General features: G+C 35.7%; 1 long non-coding RNA gene across 2 annotated transcripts; it reads right to left on the reverse strand.

Moving 5' to 3' along the window:
- Nucleotides 1–911: 911 nt before the first annotated feature.
- LOC130053267 (uncharacterized) lies at nt 912–16346 on the reverse strand. Of its 2 annotated transcripts, XR_008801789.1 has the most exons (6): nt 16035–16346; nt 11013–11131; nt 10657–10713; nt 8990–9121; nt 5513–5635; nt 912–1437 (listed from the first exon to the last, which is right to left on the reverse strand). It is a non-coding gene; the product is annotated as an uncharacterized LOC130053267 (long non-coding RNA). The 2 variants fall into 2 exon arrangements; XR_008801790.1 differs by lacking the exon at nt 5513–5635 and having other exon boundaries at nt 1154–1437.
- Nucleotides 16347–16755: the final 409 nt, after the last annotated feature.

Here is a 16755-nt window from a genome sequence, read left to right on the forward strand (position 1 = left end):
AGTTTGTCTTCCATACTTTTTACACATGTTTAAAGATATAAATTAATGATTCCGGGATTAGCATTATCTAGGGTACAAAAATAACAAGAGGTACTGTGAGCAATGCTCACTAAGAATACCCCCCGCTTACCCCAATCTCCGAAAGGGTGTTGTTAATAGGTATAAATTACCACTTTCCTGAGTGTAAAAATATGGTATGCCTTTGTAGAAGAAAATGGAAGGTATAGTCCGAACACAAATGCATGGTATAAACCTATAATTTTAAGTTCGAGATCAAAGGTCAAGGTCAGAAAGAGGTCATGAATGTACATGACACATCGTCTCATGGTGATACACCCATATCTTATGGTATGACTATGTCAAAACCCTATAATCAATTTTGACCTCGAGGTCAAAGTTCAAGGTCATATAGAGGTCATGAAGGTACCCGACACATCGTCTCATGGTCATACACTCATGTGTCAAATATGGTATGCCTATGTCAAAGAACAAAGAAGTCATGGCCCTGACACAAATCCATTGTAAAAACCTTTTAATTTTGACCTTGAGGTCAAGGTCATATGGAGGTCATGAAGGTACATGACACATCGTCTCATGGTGATACACTCATGTATCAAATATGGTATGCCTATGTCAAAGAACAAAGAAGTCATGGCCCTGACACAAATCCATTGTAAAAACCTTTAATTTTGACCTTGAGGTCAAGGTCATATAGAGGTCATGAAGGTACATGACACATCGTCTCATGGTGATACACTCATGTGTCAAATATGGTATGCCTATGTCAAAGAACAAAGAAGTTATGGCCCGGACACGAATCTGCACAGACAGACGGACGGACGGACAGATAGTGATTCCTATATACCCCCCTGAACTTCGTTTGGGGGATATAAATATCAGTTTGTAAAGTATAAGATAAATAGATTTAATATTTATTACTTCAAATAATGAATATAAGGATTATTTTTTAATGTTAACATTTAATCGAAAAATTCATTATGAAAGCAACTTTAAAAACTTTAATCGACAAGATAAGGTCTTTGTATAAACCGTGTATTTACGAAGATAAATTAACCTTTCAATGATAATTTATTATCATTACATGTTAGATATGTATTAAAATACAAAGGAGATAGCAAGAAAGTTTTTAAACAATTTGATGTAGTTTTTTTTGAAAATTCAGTCACAGGGTAACAGCAAACGTCCTTCACATACAGGATATTTTAAATTTTGTTGAGATTTGTTTGCTGGACATGACTTTTGGTGCTTCCATAAGTCTGTAGCTACAACAACGGCCAAACAGTGTGCACATGGCAGGTACTTTTCTTTTTCTTCATTTTTTCTCGGTCTGTACTTTGGTACAGTCCGTGTTCCCTTTTCAATGAATGCTGCTGTCATAGGCGAGAAACGTCTCTGTGACCTGGACTGGTAAATGTCCTAGTAAAAATAAACAAGTGAAATCAAGAGAACAATGACGTATATTTTTGTTATTATAAGAACCTGTGGCTTGAAAGAAGTAGGTACAGTTTCTAAAGTCATTTGGCCCAAAATATCGATGATTTCACTTGGAGTTCAAACCCTGGCATTCAAATAAGCAATGGATTAGCAAACCCCAAATCCGCTCAGTTTGATCAGCAAAATGATTTGTCATGTGACGAGAGCTAAAAGTTGGCATAAATTTGCAGAAATGCCATTTTCAGTTAAAATATCCACAAATTCGGGTGATTTTCCTTTCCGAAAACATACAGCGCATGCGTCGAGCAAATTCATATTCAAGAATGTTTTTCATCTTAAAATAATTCACAATATATATCATTTTCATCTTGCTCGACATGCGGGTACGTTAAGGCAGGTTATGAAAATTTTGACTGGGATAAAATCCGCGAAACAATGTGACATCTAGTATATCACTAAGTATATATTAAATTTCGATTTTATTTTTTATTTAAGTTTTATTTATGCATAAAATAAACCATGCAGCTACTAAGATCCAACGAAATTCGAAATGCTATACTGCTGTTGTGTAATTTCTGTCTGATCGATATGAAAGTAAACTGATGACGTCATGACTATACATCGAGTGACGTTGACACATGCAAGGAATTTGTTTATATGTGCCATGCAAATATCGACAAAATGTGGAGTATTTGAAATATATGACATGGGATATATGGAATATATATGTAAAACGTTGAGAATTTATTGATATTAAGAAGGTATGTTGATATCTTTCATTGACAATTTTGTTTAACGGAGAAAACATTCTATTTAGCATGTCGATCCGATTTTCCTCTGTCACAGACTGAAATAAAACTGCAAAAGTAGCACATTTGGCCGTATACTTTTAGAGACTTTTTATACACCGTTTGAAAGGTCATAAACTAATGTACACGGTAATTACTGATAGAATCGTCTGTTAAGAAAACTTTTAAAGAAAACTGCATAGCATCAGCCATCAGTGCAAAATGTAAAACATGGGCTAGATGGTTTCGTGTTTAAATGTTCAATAATTATTTCTTATTGACAGTGGTAGGATTCTATCAGTAATTCTGATATAATATGGGTGTTTTACCGTCATTATCGCCAGTTAGACCAATATTTAAATCTTGGGATAATGTGTTACTTTTACATTTTCTATTAAGGTACCTCCATGATCTATTTATAACAGTCATGCAATGATGTCATGGAAGCGCATGTTTGTCATGTTGTTATGATACAAAATGTTCTCATGTAAACAACCAAAATAGTTTTTAAGAGTTAGTAGCTCCCTCTCTCTGTGTAAGACAGATTTTAAAAATTATGCAGTTTACCAGCATAAATGAAGCATGACCTGCCTTAACATACCCGTACAAATGCGCACATCTTTTCCTGAGCAATAAGCTGTATGACATTTGACAGTTTTCAGGCTTATTTTGGAAAAATAGCGGGAAATGTCTTATTCATGATGTCATAATGCTATTCAATTAGGAATATCCTTCTGATTTTGTTGACATAGTATACCTGACATATATTTTACTTTCTTAAAACGCTGATTAAGGTTAATTCCAGACACATTTTATAGAGAGAAAATGTTTGGGCCATTTTATGTGTACAATCGTACTTTGTTCTTTGGTATGCAAGTATTTAAACATTAATCTATGCAAGTAAAACGACAAATTACGCATAGCGTACCTAGTTTAAGATTTTTTTGGCATTTGGACCAAGTGGTTAGTTTTTTTATCTGGGTCAGAGTTAGACCCCTCTCTATATTTATCATGGTATCACAGACTTTGGGCCCAAAACGGGCTTAGCCCCTGTGTTTGAATCTGACAAAGCTCAGACAATCAAAATTGAACATAGTAACAATACCTAATGATAACAAGAGGCCCAAGGGCCTTATAGGTCACCTGAGTATCATGTAACAACCTTCCAATGTTTGAATTAGGTTTGTGTTTAAATATAAGAATTTTACTTTTGGATGGAAGAAACATTGAATAGCTATGTGGTCAGCCCCGCCTTTGCACCAGAACCCCTGACCCAGGGGCCATAAATTTCAGTTTTGAAAGAAGCATCCTTGATCATCATTATCATACTATTAGTTTGTCTACTTAATACCCAGCAGCAGAGGAGAAGATTTTCAAAGAAATAAAATGTATTTTCACTATATGATCAATAGGGCCCCACCCTAATACCAGAACCCCTGACCCAGGGGCCATGCATTTCACAATTTTGAAAGAGGCATCCTTGCTCATCATAACCATGCTATTGGTTTGTCTACTTAATACCCAAGGACAGAGAAGAAGATTTTCAAAGAAATAATGCATTTTCACTATATGACTTATAGAGCCCCACCCTAGCACCAGAACCCCTGATCCAGGGGCCATGAATTTCACAATTTTAACAAGAGGTACTGTGAGCTATGCTCACTAAGAATACCCCCCGCTTACCCCAATCTCCCAAAGGGTGTTGGTAATAGGTATAAACTACTTCTTTTCTGAGTGTTGCTACTTTGATGTCCAGTGCGCATGACCTTTGACCTTTTGACCCCAAAATCGATAGGGATCATCTTCATCCCATTAGTAGTCCATATATATGATATGGTGACTGTAGGTGGAAAGGATAACGCTTTAGAGCCCGGAAACCATATTGCTACTTCAATGTCCAGTGCACTTGACCTTTGACCTTTTGACCCCAAAATCGATAGGGATCATCTTCATCCCATTAGTAGTCCATATATATGATATGGTGACTGTAGGTGGAAAGGATAACACTTTAGAGCCCGGAAACCATATTGCTACTTCAATGTCCAGTGCGCTTGACCTTTGACCTTTTGACCCCAAAATCGATAGGGAACATCTTCATCCCATGGGTAGTCCATATGTTTGATATGGTGACTGTAGGTGGAAAGGATAACGCTTTAGAGCCCGGAAACCATATTGCTACTTCAATGTCCAGTGCGCTTGACCTTTGACCTTTTGAATCTAAAATCAATAGGGAACATCTTCATCCTATGGGTAGTCTATATGTATGATATGGTGACTGTAGGTGGAAAGGATAACACTTTAGAGCCCGGAAACCATATTGCTACTTCGATGTCCAGTGTGCTTGACCTTTGACCTTTTGACCCCAAAATCGATAGGGAACATCTTCATCCCATGGGTAGTTCATATGTATGATATGGTGACGGTAGATGGAAAGGATAATGCTTTAGAGCCCGGAAAACATTGCGTCTACAGACGGACGGACGGACGGACGGACAGACGGACAACTCGATTCCAGTATACCCCCCCCCCCACAACTTGTTGCGGGGGGTATAAAGAGGCATCCTTGCTCATCATTACCATGCTATTAGTTTGTCTACTTAATACCCAGAGACAGAGAAGATTTTCAAAGAATTTCTACATTTTCACTATATGACCAATAGAGCCCCACCCTAACACAAGAACCCCTGTCCCAGGGGCCATGAATTTCAGAATTTTGGTAGAGGGTTCATTGCTCATTATAATTATGCCCACAGTTTGGCTTCTTGATGTCCAGGAGTAAAGAAGAAGATTTTTTAAAATTACACTCATTTTGATGGTTTTTGCCATTTTCACTATATGACCAATAGAGCCCCCCCCCCTAACACAAGAACCCCTGCCCCAGGGGCCATGAATTTCACAATTTTGGTAGAGGGCTCAATGCTCATTATAATTATGCCCACAGTTTGGCTTCTTGATGTCCAGGAGTAAAGAAGAAGATTTTTTAAAATTACACTCATTTTGATGGTTTTTGCCCCACCCCTCAGGCCCCAGGGGGGCAGGGACCACGAATTTCACAATTTTTGTTCCCCTTCACCCACAGATGCTATATGCCAAAATTGGTTGAAATTGGTTCAGGGGTTTCAGAGAAGAAGCTGAAAATGTTCAAATGTTAACGCACGACGCACGACGAACGACGACGGACAAAAAGAGATAGCAATAGGTCACCTGAATGAATTCAGGTGACCTAAAAATAGGACATAATTAGCATATATCTATGATTTAAAACTTACTCAGTTTTTGGACTTGCAAGAGACATGCCTTAACTTCCTCATTCGTTCCGTCTGGAATGATGATGATTGACTCACTGCTGATTGGCATCTCCTGGGACTGAATAGTAATCAAATCCTCAACCTCTGATGAAGAAATAATATGAAACAAATTTTAGCAATATTTGTTAAACGAAATGCTATAAACATGATTTATTTTCAAACAATTGGAAATGGTACCCATAGTCATTCAAATGGAAAAAAATAATGTCAAAACAGAAAGATATTGGGGATTTTATATCATATGAACAAATAGCATTTATTCTAATATTAACAACTACAGTCTAGACTCACAGTCTTATGTGACCATTCAAGAAGCTAAGAAGAAAAAAGTCACACAAGACAGGGAATCCCTTTTAAACAGTCCAAGACTAGTCTCCAGGGCTTCCTCATTCCTGAAACTATACTAACTCCAGAAATGTTATCTATATCTAAAAACTAGTTTTTAATTAATGCACATGTGACTGATTTTTTTAAATTTTAGATGCTTTTATGCTGTAAAAAATTACTTACAAAATGGTATAAGGGGAGTTGATTCATCAACTATATTAATACAATTCTTGAAACAAATGGGATATAAAAGTATGTTAATGTATTTTTGGCTGGCAGGTAATGCACACCTTGGTTATGTTATATGTAACCATGAAAATTGTTGTACACTTTTACAAAGTGTTTCACGGGAAATTTCATCACTAATAAATCAAGATAATTCTGAACATTAACTGCATAAAAAAAATATCTCAAACAATGTTCCAGGTGTCCGACTTGCAATTTGCCATTTATATTTATTGACTAAGATAGGCTATCCCCCAATATATCCTTCAAACACAGATTGATTACATGATTTCTTTGTATCAATACATAAATTGAAAAGTGCTTTTTCAAATGTCCAGATATTTATGCAAAAAAAATTGCTGTTTAGAGGTCAAACTAATTGCTGTATATACAGGGTTTAACAAAAGTCATTGTAAGGACATGGTACGAGTACTTGGATTGCCGAGTCATCAAACGCCTAGTTAAGGGATAAATGATAATGATCTTAATTATGAGAAAAAGAGTAAAGACTTTGTATACATGTAAATAACAAAACAAAACAATATAATGTTTTAGTCAACTTGGGACACCATTTTTCAATTACGTACAATGGAGTAAACAAATAGGTTTGTCTCAAAGTCATGTAATACAGAGAGCTATGGCAGTCTAGATTGTATTATTCCAGTTTATTCCTTAAATAAGTAACTAGTATTAAGTCAATTCATACAATGTTTCATAATTACAAACTTCTGGTGAATCTATGCTTACAGCTCAGTAAGTTTCATTCTGCCTAGTCTTGAAAAGCATTATAAACTCATCAGATATATAATAAATTCTGTTTATAATGAATTAAAATAAATTGTTTGTCCCTGACACTTCACTATTACTGTAGTCTGCTTATGGCGATTAAATTGGTTATTTTCATTCTCAAAATTGGGGGGAAGGGCGGGGGGGATATCAATATTTTTGGTGTTGGGTATGGTACTAATTATGGGACCAGTTGCACAATGAGAAAAAAATCCTGTAAATTTTTTCTTTCTTGTTATTGTAGTATCACTAGCTCATTAGTTACGGATGAATTACATCTGTTTTAAAATATGTCACCAATTGCAAAATAAATGATATTTTATTTGATATATATTTTTTTTATTTTAAGAATTACTGTCAATCAAATATACCTGGAAGAACTGCAAGAATTAAAGGAACAAGAGATGTTTGTAAAACACATATGCCCCACATGGTGCAAAATTGAAAAGGGTTATACACACACACATCATTTATTGAGAGTAGTATCATCAATTCAAAATATTGAGCAGACAATATCTTCCTATGTCAAGAGTGGATTGACCATGTGACCTAAAAATCAATAGGGGTCATCAACTTCTGAAGATGTACCAGTGTACCAAGTTTGATGTCTGTCAAGCAAAGGGTTCTCAAGATATTGAGCGGACAGTATATTCCTATGTACAGTTTAACCCTTGACCTTTGACCACGCGACCTCAAAATCAATAGGTGTCATCTTCTCCTGAAGATGTACCAGTGTACCAAGTTTAATGTCTGTCAAGCAAAGGGTTCTCAAGATATGGAGCAGACAGTATATTCCAATGTCCAGTTTGACCCTTGACCTTTGACCATGTGACCTCAAAATCAATAGGGGTCATCTTCTCTTGAAGATGTACCAGTGTACCAAGTTTAATGTCTGTCAAGCAAAGGGTTCTCAAGATATGGAGCAGACAGTATATTCCAATGTCCAGTTTGACCCTTGACCTTTGACCATGTGACCTCAAAATCAATAGGGGTCATCTTCTCTTGAAGATGTACCAGTGTATCAAGTTTGATGTCTGTCAAGCAAAGGGTTCTCGAGATATTTAACGGACAGTATATTCCTATGTACAGTTTGACCCTTGACCTTTGACCATGTGACCTCAAAATCAATGGGGCTCATCTTCTTCTGAAGATGTACTGGCGTACCAAGTTTGATGTCTGTCAAGCAAAGGGTTCTCTAGACATTGAATGGTCAGTATATTCCTATGCCCAGTTTGACCCTTGACCTTTGACCATATGACCTCAAAATCAATAGGGGTCATCTACTTCTTAGGATGTACCAGTGTGCCAAGTTTGATGTCTTTCAAGCAAAGGGTTCTTAAGATATTGAGCGGACATTATATTCCTATATCCAGAGTAGATTGACCCTTGACCTTTGACCTTTTGACCTGAAAAACAATAGGGATCCTCTTCTACTCATAACTAACCCACATATGAAATATCATTATCATCAAGTGAATGGTTCTTAAGATATTGAGCGGACAACACATGATCTACAGACCGACCGACATACCGACCGACCGACAGGTGCAAAACAATATGCCCCCTCTTTTTCAAAGGGGGGCATAAAAATTGGGAGAAACATATTATACAAATCTTGACTGAAATTGAGGGCAACACTGATTAGGGGGCTCACATTATCAATGTCATCCACATTCTAAAATTATCCTTGTCACCCAAACAGACTCTGATAATACTCCTTCACTCACAGGAATTATATTACAGACATAGTAGCTGGTTCTTTACTCATCAATCATTTACAAATCCTTGTATCTGTTAATTCTGCGAGCAAACCGTTGCACTGTGCATCCATTGTTTATGTGTCTTGACTAATTACCTATTATGATGTCACATTGTTTTTGATTCGCGAAGGTTTATTTACGTCAGTCAACGAATCTATGAATTGGATGCCATACATTGAAATTATCAGAATATTATTTCCATATTATTCCTCTCCGGTCAGTATTAAAAAAATATTGACTGGTCAATATCTTTTGGATGGGCTACCATTTCAATTGTTGACTATTCGTCAATACAGTGAGAATATATTACTGAATATAACAATATAAATTAACAACCTACCTAAGTTGAAGGAAATCCAACTAGTAGGAAGTTCATTCCTTCTAATAAACTGCCATTTCTTGCTAATCTGGATAATTTTGGCTCATTGTGCACAACTCCAGATAAATAGTCACTATTTATCTCATATTGGTCCTGAAAAATACAGCCTAAATTGCTTTTATTCATATAAATACTGTGGAAACATTAGAATTTATTGTACCTCAATTTTTGTGGAATTCATGGGTACCCCCACCAATGATTTTACATCCTAATCAAATCATATTTACATCTACTAAGTTTTTTCCTTCATTTCTTATGAAAATTGATAGGCTAATACAACAGTCTATGAACAAATTATCAAATCTAACCAGTTTGAATGACAAAGATTGGCCAGGTAGTTTCAGAGAAGTTAAAAAAGAGCCTATGGGCCACATTGCTCACCTGAGTCACCTTGGCTCATATTTAAAGATTTTTCCTATATATTCGCATGTAAAACTTTGATCCCTATTGTGGCCCGAACCTACTCCCAGGGGCCATGATTTTTACAAACTTGAATCTGCACTATGTCAGGAAGCTTTCATGTAATTGTAATTTTTTCTGGCTGAGTGAATTTTCAGAAGAAGATTTTTAATGATTTTCCCTATACAGTGTACATTTGTATGTAAAACTTTGATCCCCTACTGTCCTTACCCCCGGGGACCATGATTTTTACAAATTTGAATCTGCACTATGTCAGGAAGCTTCGTTCAAATGTAAACTTCTTTCATCCAATGGTTCTTAAGGAATTTTTTTTTTAAAGATTTTTATCTATCTATTAGTTATGTAAAACTTTGATCCCCTATTGTGGCCCCATCCTAGCCGCAGGGGGTCATGAGTTTAACAAACTTGAATCTGCACTATGTCAGGAAGCTTTCATGTAAATCGTCGCTTTTCTGGCTCAGTGGTTCTGGAGAAGAAGATTTTTAAAGATTTTCCCTATATATTTGTATGTAAATCTTTGCTCCCCTATTAAGGATGAGCGGATCCCCCTCCCTCCAATTTAGGAGTACGAAGTTTGGAGAAAAGATACAATTTAGGTTCCTTTTCTGCTTGTCAACAATTGTAGAAGACAATTCTCCTCCGACTGTCCCTATACCCTTTGAGAAACGATTCTGTGTGTTTGCTTACTATTCTAAATCTTTCCAAAATAATCACTCAGTGATACGAATTACATTGTTTTTGCAATTGGCAGCCCCCATATATCAATTAAGTGGCGGCCGCCAGATAAAATAACTGGTGGCCACCAGTTAATGTATATGGCGGCCGCCAGATAATAAGTGGCAGCCGCCAGTTAAATTAAGTGGCGGCCGCCAGTTAAATAAATATTAATTCTATACCCTGGCACCTATCGGCTTCCGTACAAAATTGATTATTCCTTTTAAAAATGCATGAATTTCCAGGTACGTTGATGAAAAGTTACAGGATGGACAATATTGTTCAAATTTTGACCTTCGGGGCAGAAAAAGGATTTCCCTGCAACATCAGTTTTTGTTACACAAAACAGAAATAACTTTTAGATATTCAATCAATGAACCCAAAAGAGTTTAGAAGTTAAACTGTAAAAAGTAGAATTCCTAATGATTATAGCAAAACGCTAACCTTTGTTACTTTTACCCATCACTAGACCAACACAAATATATGCTACTAACCTTTTATTTTACATTAAAGCCTGTAAGTACCAAGACAACAGGGAGGCCATCTCTTTCCTGTAGAATTTCAAAACATATTAGATACAGAACTAGTAATAAATCTAAAAGCTAGGTAGATTTAGTCAAAACTTCTCTAAAATTAGAAATTTGGACATGACTCAGTTGATTTAGTTGCTATGCTAATCCCATGAATATTCAATCTGCCAAATATATGTAGGCTAAGGTAAAAATTTGACATAACACTAATGAAAGTACCCAATGTATTTATATTTTCTATATACATGGGGTTAAGGGTACATCACATTGACCTATATAACTATTTCGCTAGAAAATAAAACAAGTTTGAATTTTTGTACCTTGTCATTTGGATCAACAGAATTAATTTCTATGTCGACATCATCAGCTGCATATACATCAACAGGTATCACATATACATCAACAGGTATCATCACCTGGGTCTCCTTCATGCTGCCACCTGCAAGTATATTTCAAGCTCCTTAAAGTCCAAAGGTATATCATAAGCACTGAGTGACATTTTAGATAAAAATAAGCAATAACATTTACTAAAATAAAGTTGAACTTTGATATCTCGAATATCAATATCTCAAATACCATGATGTATGCATATATGGAAGTGAGTTAGAATATCAATCACTGTCTCTTTATGTATTTTAACCTCAATATCAATGTCTCGAATCCACGCATTACAGTACCCGCAACGTTATTCTTGACATTCCCATCGTGTTCTATCGTGCGTGTATCCTATCGTATCGTGCGTGTATCCTATCCTATATCAAGTTTTCCATTTTTTATCGTGTTTTGCATTTATCAGGTCTATCGTGTATCGTATTTTGCGTGTATCAGGTGTTCCGTTTATCGTGAAAATCATTTATCGTGTAGCTTCGGAAACTATCGGGATCGTATATTAAATCTAATGAAAAAGTAAGATACTTTCCGAAAGCTTTATTCGTTTTGTTAAAGAAGCTATTTTTAGGAATCGAGGAAAGACAGTATATTTGAAGGAGAACATAAAGCTGTTGATTTTAAAGCAGAAAAAGAGCTATTTGTCTGTCCAGAGAGGGTGAAAATTTATCGGAATTTTATTCTGTCTGGAAAGTAGGCAGTGGTTTGCCAAGCAAACCGAGGACAATAAAACTGAAAGCTCCTTCATCTGGAGTTCATAAACATTTCCTTGTCTAGAAACAATTATTTGTAATTAACACTAACAGAGAAATAGAAAGTTCCGATCTGAAAGGAAAAATCAGTAAATTACAGTGTTTATTACATATATTTTAATAATGGTTCTTTTTCTTCCGATTTTGTTCACCTGTATTCAACTTAATATATATCAACTACTGAACTTGTGCGCGTTCTTATCTATCTGATTTTGTGTATCACCCGTGTTTTGACAGTAAACATTCTCAGGGGCATTGTATTTCACACATTTAGAAGATTAAGTTTTAAAAGAGTGCAAGGGAATATTGCATCTCCCAAAATTCTGCTCAATTGGGCACGATTCAGCTGTCATCGTTGTTTTTTGTTTATTTGTACATGTACATGTACACATATACCAATAGTCGTACGTGTAGATACTGGAAATGTATGCCGGTTTTGATGATTATTTGAATTTTTTACATGCTAAACACAAACATTTAATTTAAAGCGTTTCTAAATTGCGACTTTAAATCAAGCCGGGTTTCGTATATGTTTTTAATAGTTTATTTATTTTTTGTTAACAAAATATCAATTCATATAAATATGTTCCAATTACTTATGACTATCAATAATCACTCATAGTGTAGAAATATCTAACATATGAGCATATGGTGTAGTGCAGTGGATTGCATTTAAAGCGGTCATTATGAAAATAATTGTATTTGTTGAAAGCGCGGTGAACTCAGAGCTTGATGCAAAATAATCCCCCTCCTCGCTAAACACAAAATATTACTTAGTTTTATTTGATATCCAAGATAATAGACATTAGAATAAGAGAGCTATTGAAGCATGATATCTCTACATTGTATTCCATTTTGTTAATTCCCTGTTTAATTGCTAAACGCTCGGCATCAAGTGTGAATACCACGGGTCCTCGGAGATAACCTTAAAAACAAACGCCCCGTGTCACGGTAGGTGTGGCAAGCTAAAAAACCCTCACTGCTCAATGGCCGTAATTGCCGAGCATAAGCCTACATTTAAAAGCTCTTCACCGGTCATGGTGACGTCTCCATATGAGTGAAATATTCTCGAGCGAGACGTTAAGCAAGATAAAAATCAATCACTCCATTTATGATTCATATATTAAACATTCAAGGTGACAATATACGTTTTAGAATCATTGGCTGAGAAAATTCATATAGATATCAAATAATGAATTCAATACCGTATATAGTTTAGCTTCCGGATTTTAGCTGTAATATGTTAAAGAAAACATAAATAGAATTTTTTAAAAATAAAAAATAAACGTACAACCGTGGATAAATACATTATATGCTTTAGGTATATATTAAGTATTGAAATCCTTCAATATTATTATCAACGTAATGAAATTATTTTGTACGTATCAAACTTTCGTTCTGTCTAAATTGTTTCTAAATTTACAACATTTCTATCAGGTTTTCCGTTTATTGTGAAGATCGTTTATCGTGTTTTGCGTTTATCAGGTCTATCGTGAAGATCGTTTATCAGGTTTTGCGTTTATCGGGTTTACCGTGTATCCTATCATATCGTGCGTGTATCCTATCGTATCGTGCGTGTATCCTATCGTATCATGCATGTATCGTGTTCTATCGTTTATCATGTCAAGAATAACGTTGCGGGTACTGTACCTTTGTATTTCCTCAGCCCCAATGAGTTTGTGATACCTAGGTTCGACTGTACTTAATGACATCTTTACATTATAATGAAGATTATAATTAATAATAATATATGTATATTAGCAAAACAAAAATTTCACATGGCCATCCTTGAAAATATTGCCTTGCTGCAGTAACTGAACTCATCACTGTTTTTCTTCAACAGGTACTAGGTATAGTTTTTACTCTACCATAGATCTGGGCTATATTGGTTGAGAATTTTAACAACATAATTGAACTACCTGAAATTAATAAAATGAATTATTTTAAAAATTAAGAACTTCAATTTTTTGTTAAATATAGATTGAGACAAGTCTGAGTAACCAATAACCACAGATATATCTTTTTAAGAATCCCCAAGTTCAAAATACTCTATGAATTAAAAAAAGCATACACAAATAAGCTATGAAATTTAATCTTAAATTTATATAGCAGAAAATGACATAATGACCAAAAATAAAGCTTTTGGTCAATTTTGGACAGTTTTTGCCCTGCCCCTAGGGCCTCAGGGGTGCTGGAGTCCTGAAATTTACAATTTATGTCCCCCTTGTCCCATTTATTCTTCATTTCTGAGTTTACTCAGGTGACCTAAGAAACAAGAGGCCCATGGGCCACATCGCTCACCTAAGTCACCTTGGCCCATATCTGAAGACTTTCCATATATATTTGCATGTAAAACCTTGGTCCCTATTATGGCCCAAACTACGCTTTGCAAACTTGAATCTACACTATGTCAGAAAGCTTTCATGTAAATGTCAACTTCTTTGGCCCAATGATTCTTGAGAAGAAGATTTTTAAAGCTTTTTCCTATATTTGTATGTAAAACTTTGACCCCCCCCCACTTGTAGCCCCATCCTACCCCCCAGGGGCCATGATTTGAACAAAGTTGAATCTGCACTATGTCAGAAAGTTTTCTTGTAAATATCAGCTTTTCTGACTCAGTGGTTATTGAGAAAAAGATTTTAACTATATATTTGTATGTAAAACTTTGATCCCCCTTGTGGCCCCATCCTACCCCCGGGGGCCATGATTTGAACAAACTTGAATCTGCACTATGTCAGAAAGTTTTCATGTAAAAATCAGCTTTTCTGGCTCAGTGGTTCTTGAGAAGAAGATTTTTCCTATATATTTGTATGTAAAACTTTGATACCCCCTTGGGGCCCCACCCTACCACCGGGGGGCCATGATTTGAACAAACTTGAATCTGCAATATGTCAGGAAGCTTTCAGGTAAATTTCAGCTCTTCTGGCCCAGTGGTTCTTGAAAAGATTTTTAAATGACCCCACCCTATTTTTGCATTTTTGTGATTATCTCCCCTTTGAAAGGGACATGGCCCTTCATTTGAACAAACTTGAATTCCCTACACCTAAGGATGCTTTTTGGCAAGTTTGGTTGAAATTGGCCTGGTGGTTCATGAGAAGAAGTCGAAAATATGAAAAGTTTACAGACAGACGGACAGACAGACAGATGGACGCAGGACAAAATGTGATCAGAAAAGCTCACTTGAGCCTTCGGCTCAGGTGAGCTAAAAAAACCCCGCTAAAATGCATCAAAGATACATATAGCCAGGTTGCAGTTTGGAAAATTATTCACAAAGTAAAAACATGCACGTATTTAATATAGTTTATAAGTATGAAGCTTTGAATGGCCACAATATGTATTTAGTGTGATAATGACCTTGACCTTTGGATTTCAAAAGCAACATGAATCTTGAATGTCATCAGGATTTGAAGTCTGATAAACATGCACCAGCAAGTACATGTATAAAAGTTAGAGGCAAGCTCAAATCTACAGTATATAGTGAAAAAGAGACCTTGACCTTTGGCCTTTTGACCTCAAAATAAATAGGAACCATCCTCTTTTGGATGTGATCAAAATATGCAAATCTGATAAAGATGCCCCTCGTAGTATGAAAGTTAGAGACCGGACAAGCTCAAATCTATGGCATTTAGTGACAAAATGACCTTGACCTTTGGACATCAAAATAAATAGGAACCTTCCTCTTTTGGATGTGATCATGTTATGTAAGTTTCACAAAGATGTCCCTAGTAGGATGAAAGTTAAAGACCAGACAAGCTCAAATCTATGGCATTTAGTGACAATGTGACCTTGACCTTTGGACATAAAAATAAATAGGAACCTTCCTCTTTTGGATGTGATCATGTTATGTAAGTCTCACCAAAAAGTATGAAAGTTAGAGACCGGACAAGCTAATTGTGGACGCCGCCCGCCCGACTGGACGCCCATCATTCGCCAATTTAAAAACCGAGATTTGTTATGCAACTCGGCTAAAAAGGTAAAAAGAAAAATGTAAGGTCTTCTGTAACAAAAGACCATCGTAATATAATAATTTAAACCAGACTTACTAGATTTGTTTTTATCCTGAATAAGTGTGCATTCAATGGATGATTCAAAATCTTAAAATTTGCACTTTAAAACAGCTCCCCACATTTGTGTGGAGGGTACATCTTTCTTTTTAAAAGTATACAATCCAAAAATGACTTTAAATGTAAATTATCAATGTACCTGAGAATTCCATGGATAAGACTTTAGTCCATAATCATATAATAGTTCTTCTCCTTCATTAATGTCTCTGTTATGAATAAAATTAAAATTTGACAACAATAAAACAAAAAATTATTACTGATTAAGGTCAATTATATCATATTATACAGTTATTATATTATACAGTTATAAACATGATTTGCTGGACCTTCAAAACAGAAATGTTGCCCAAATTCAAAGGCTGAGGCCGACATTTCTGTCTGAAGATCCAAAAAATAACTTTACTAAATCCTAGCCAATAACTGTTTTGTTATACCCTTCATTCAAATATGAGTATATTTTCATGTAGTAAACAGCCATTTATGTCAAATTGCACTTCCGTCATTTCTGACTTTTGCTGAGATTGGATGAGTGGTAAAGACCCATTTCATGGCCATAAGTAGGCAGGACCTAAACAAAACAGTTGTTATTTAACTGGAGTGACAAGGATCTATCAAGGTGCTAAATGCTATTCACACTGAAATATTGATTGATTGATTGATTGATTGTATATTGTTTAACATCCCTCTCGAGAATATTTCACTCATATGGAGACTGTCAGTGAAGGGCTGCAAAATCTAGGCCTATGCTTGGCGCTTATGGCCTTTGAGCAGGGAGGTATCTTTATCGTGCCACACCTGATGTGACACGGGACCTCGTTTTTTTTGGTCTCATCCGAAGGACTGCCCCATTTAGTCGCCTC

This window comes from Ostrea edulis, chromosome 3, assembly GCF_947568905.1.
Source record: "Ostrea edulis chromosome 3, xbOstEdul1.1, whole genome shotgun sequence".
NCBI lineage: Eukaryota > Metazoa > Mollusca > Bivalvia > Ostreida > Ostreidae > Ostrea > Ostrea edulis.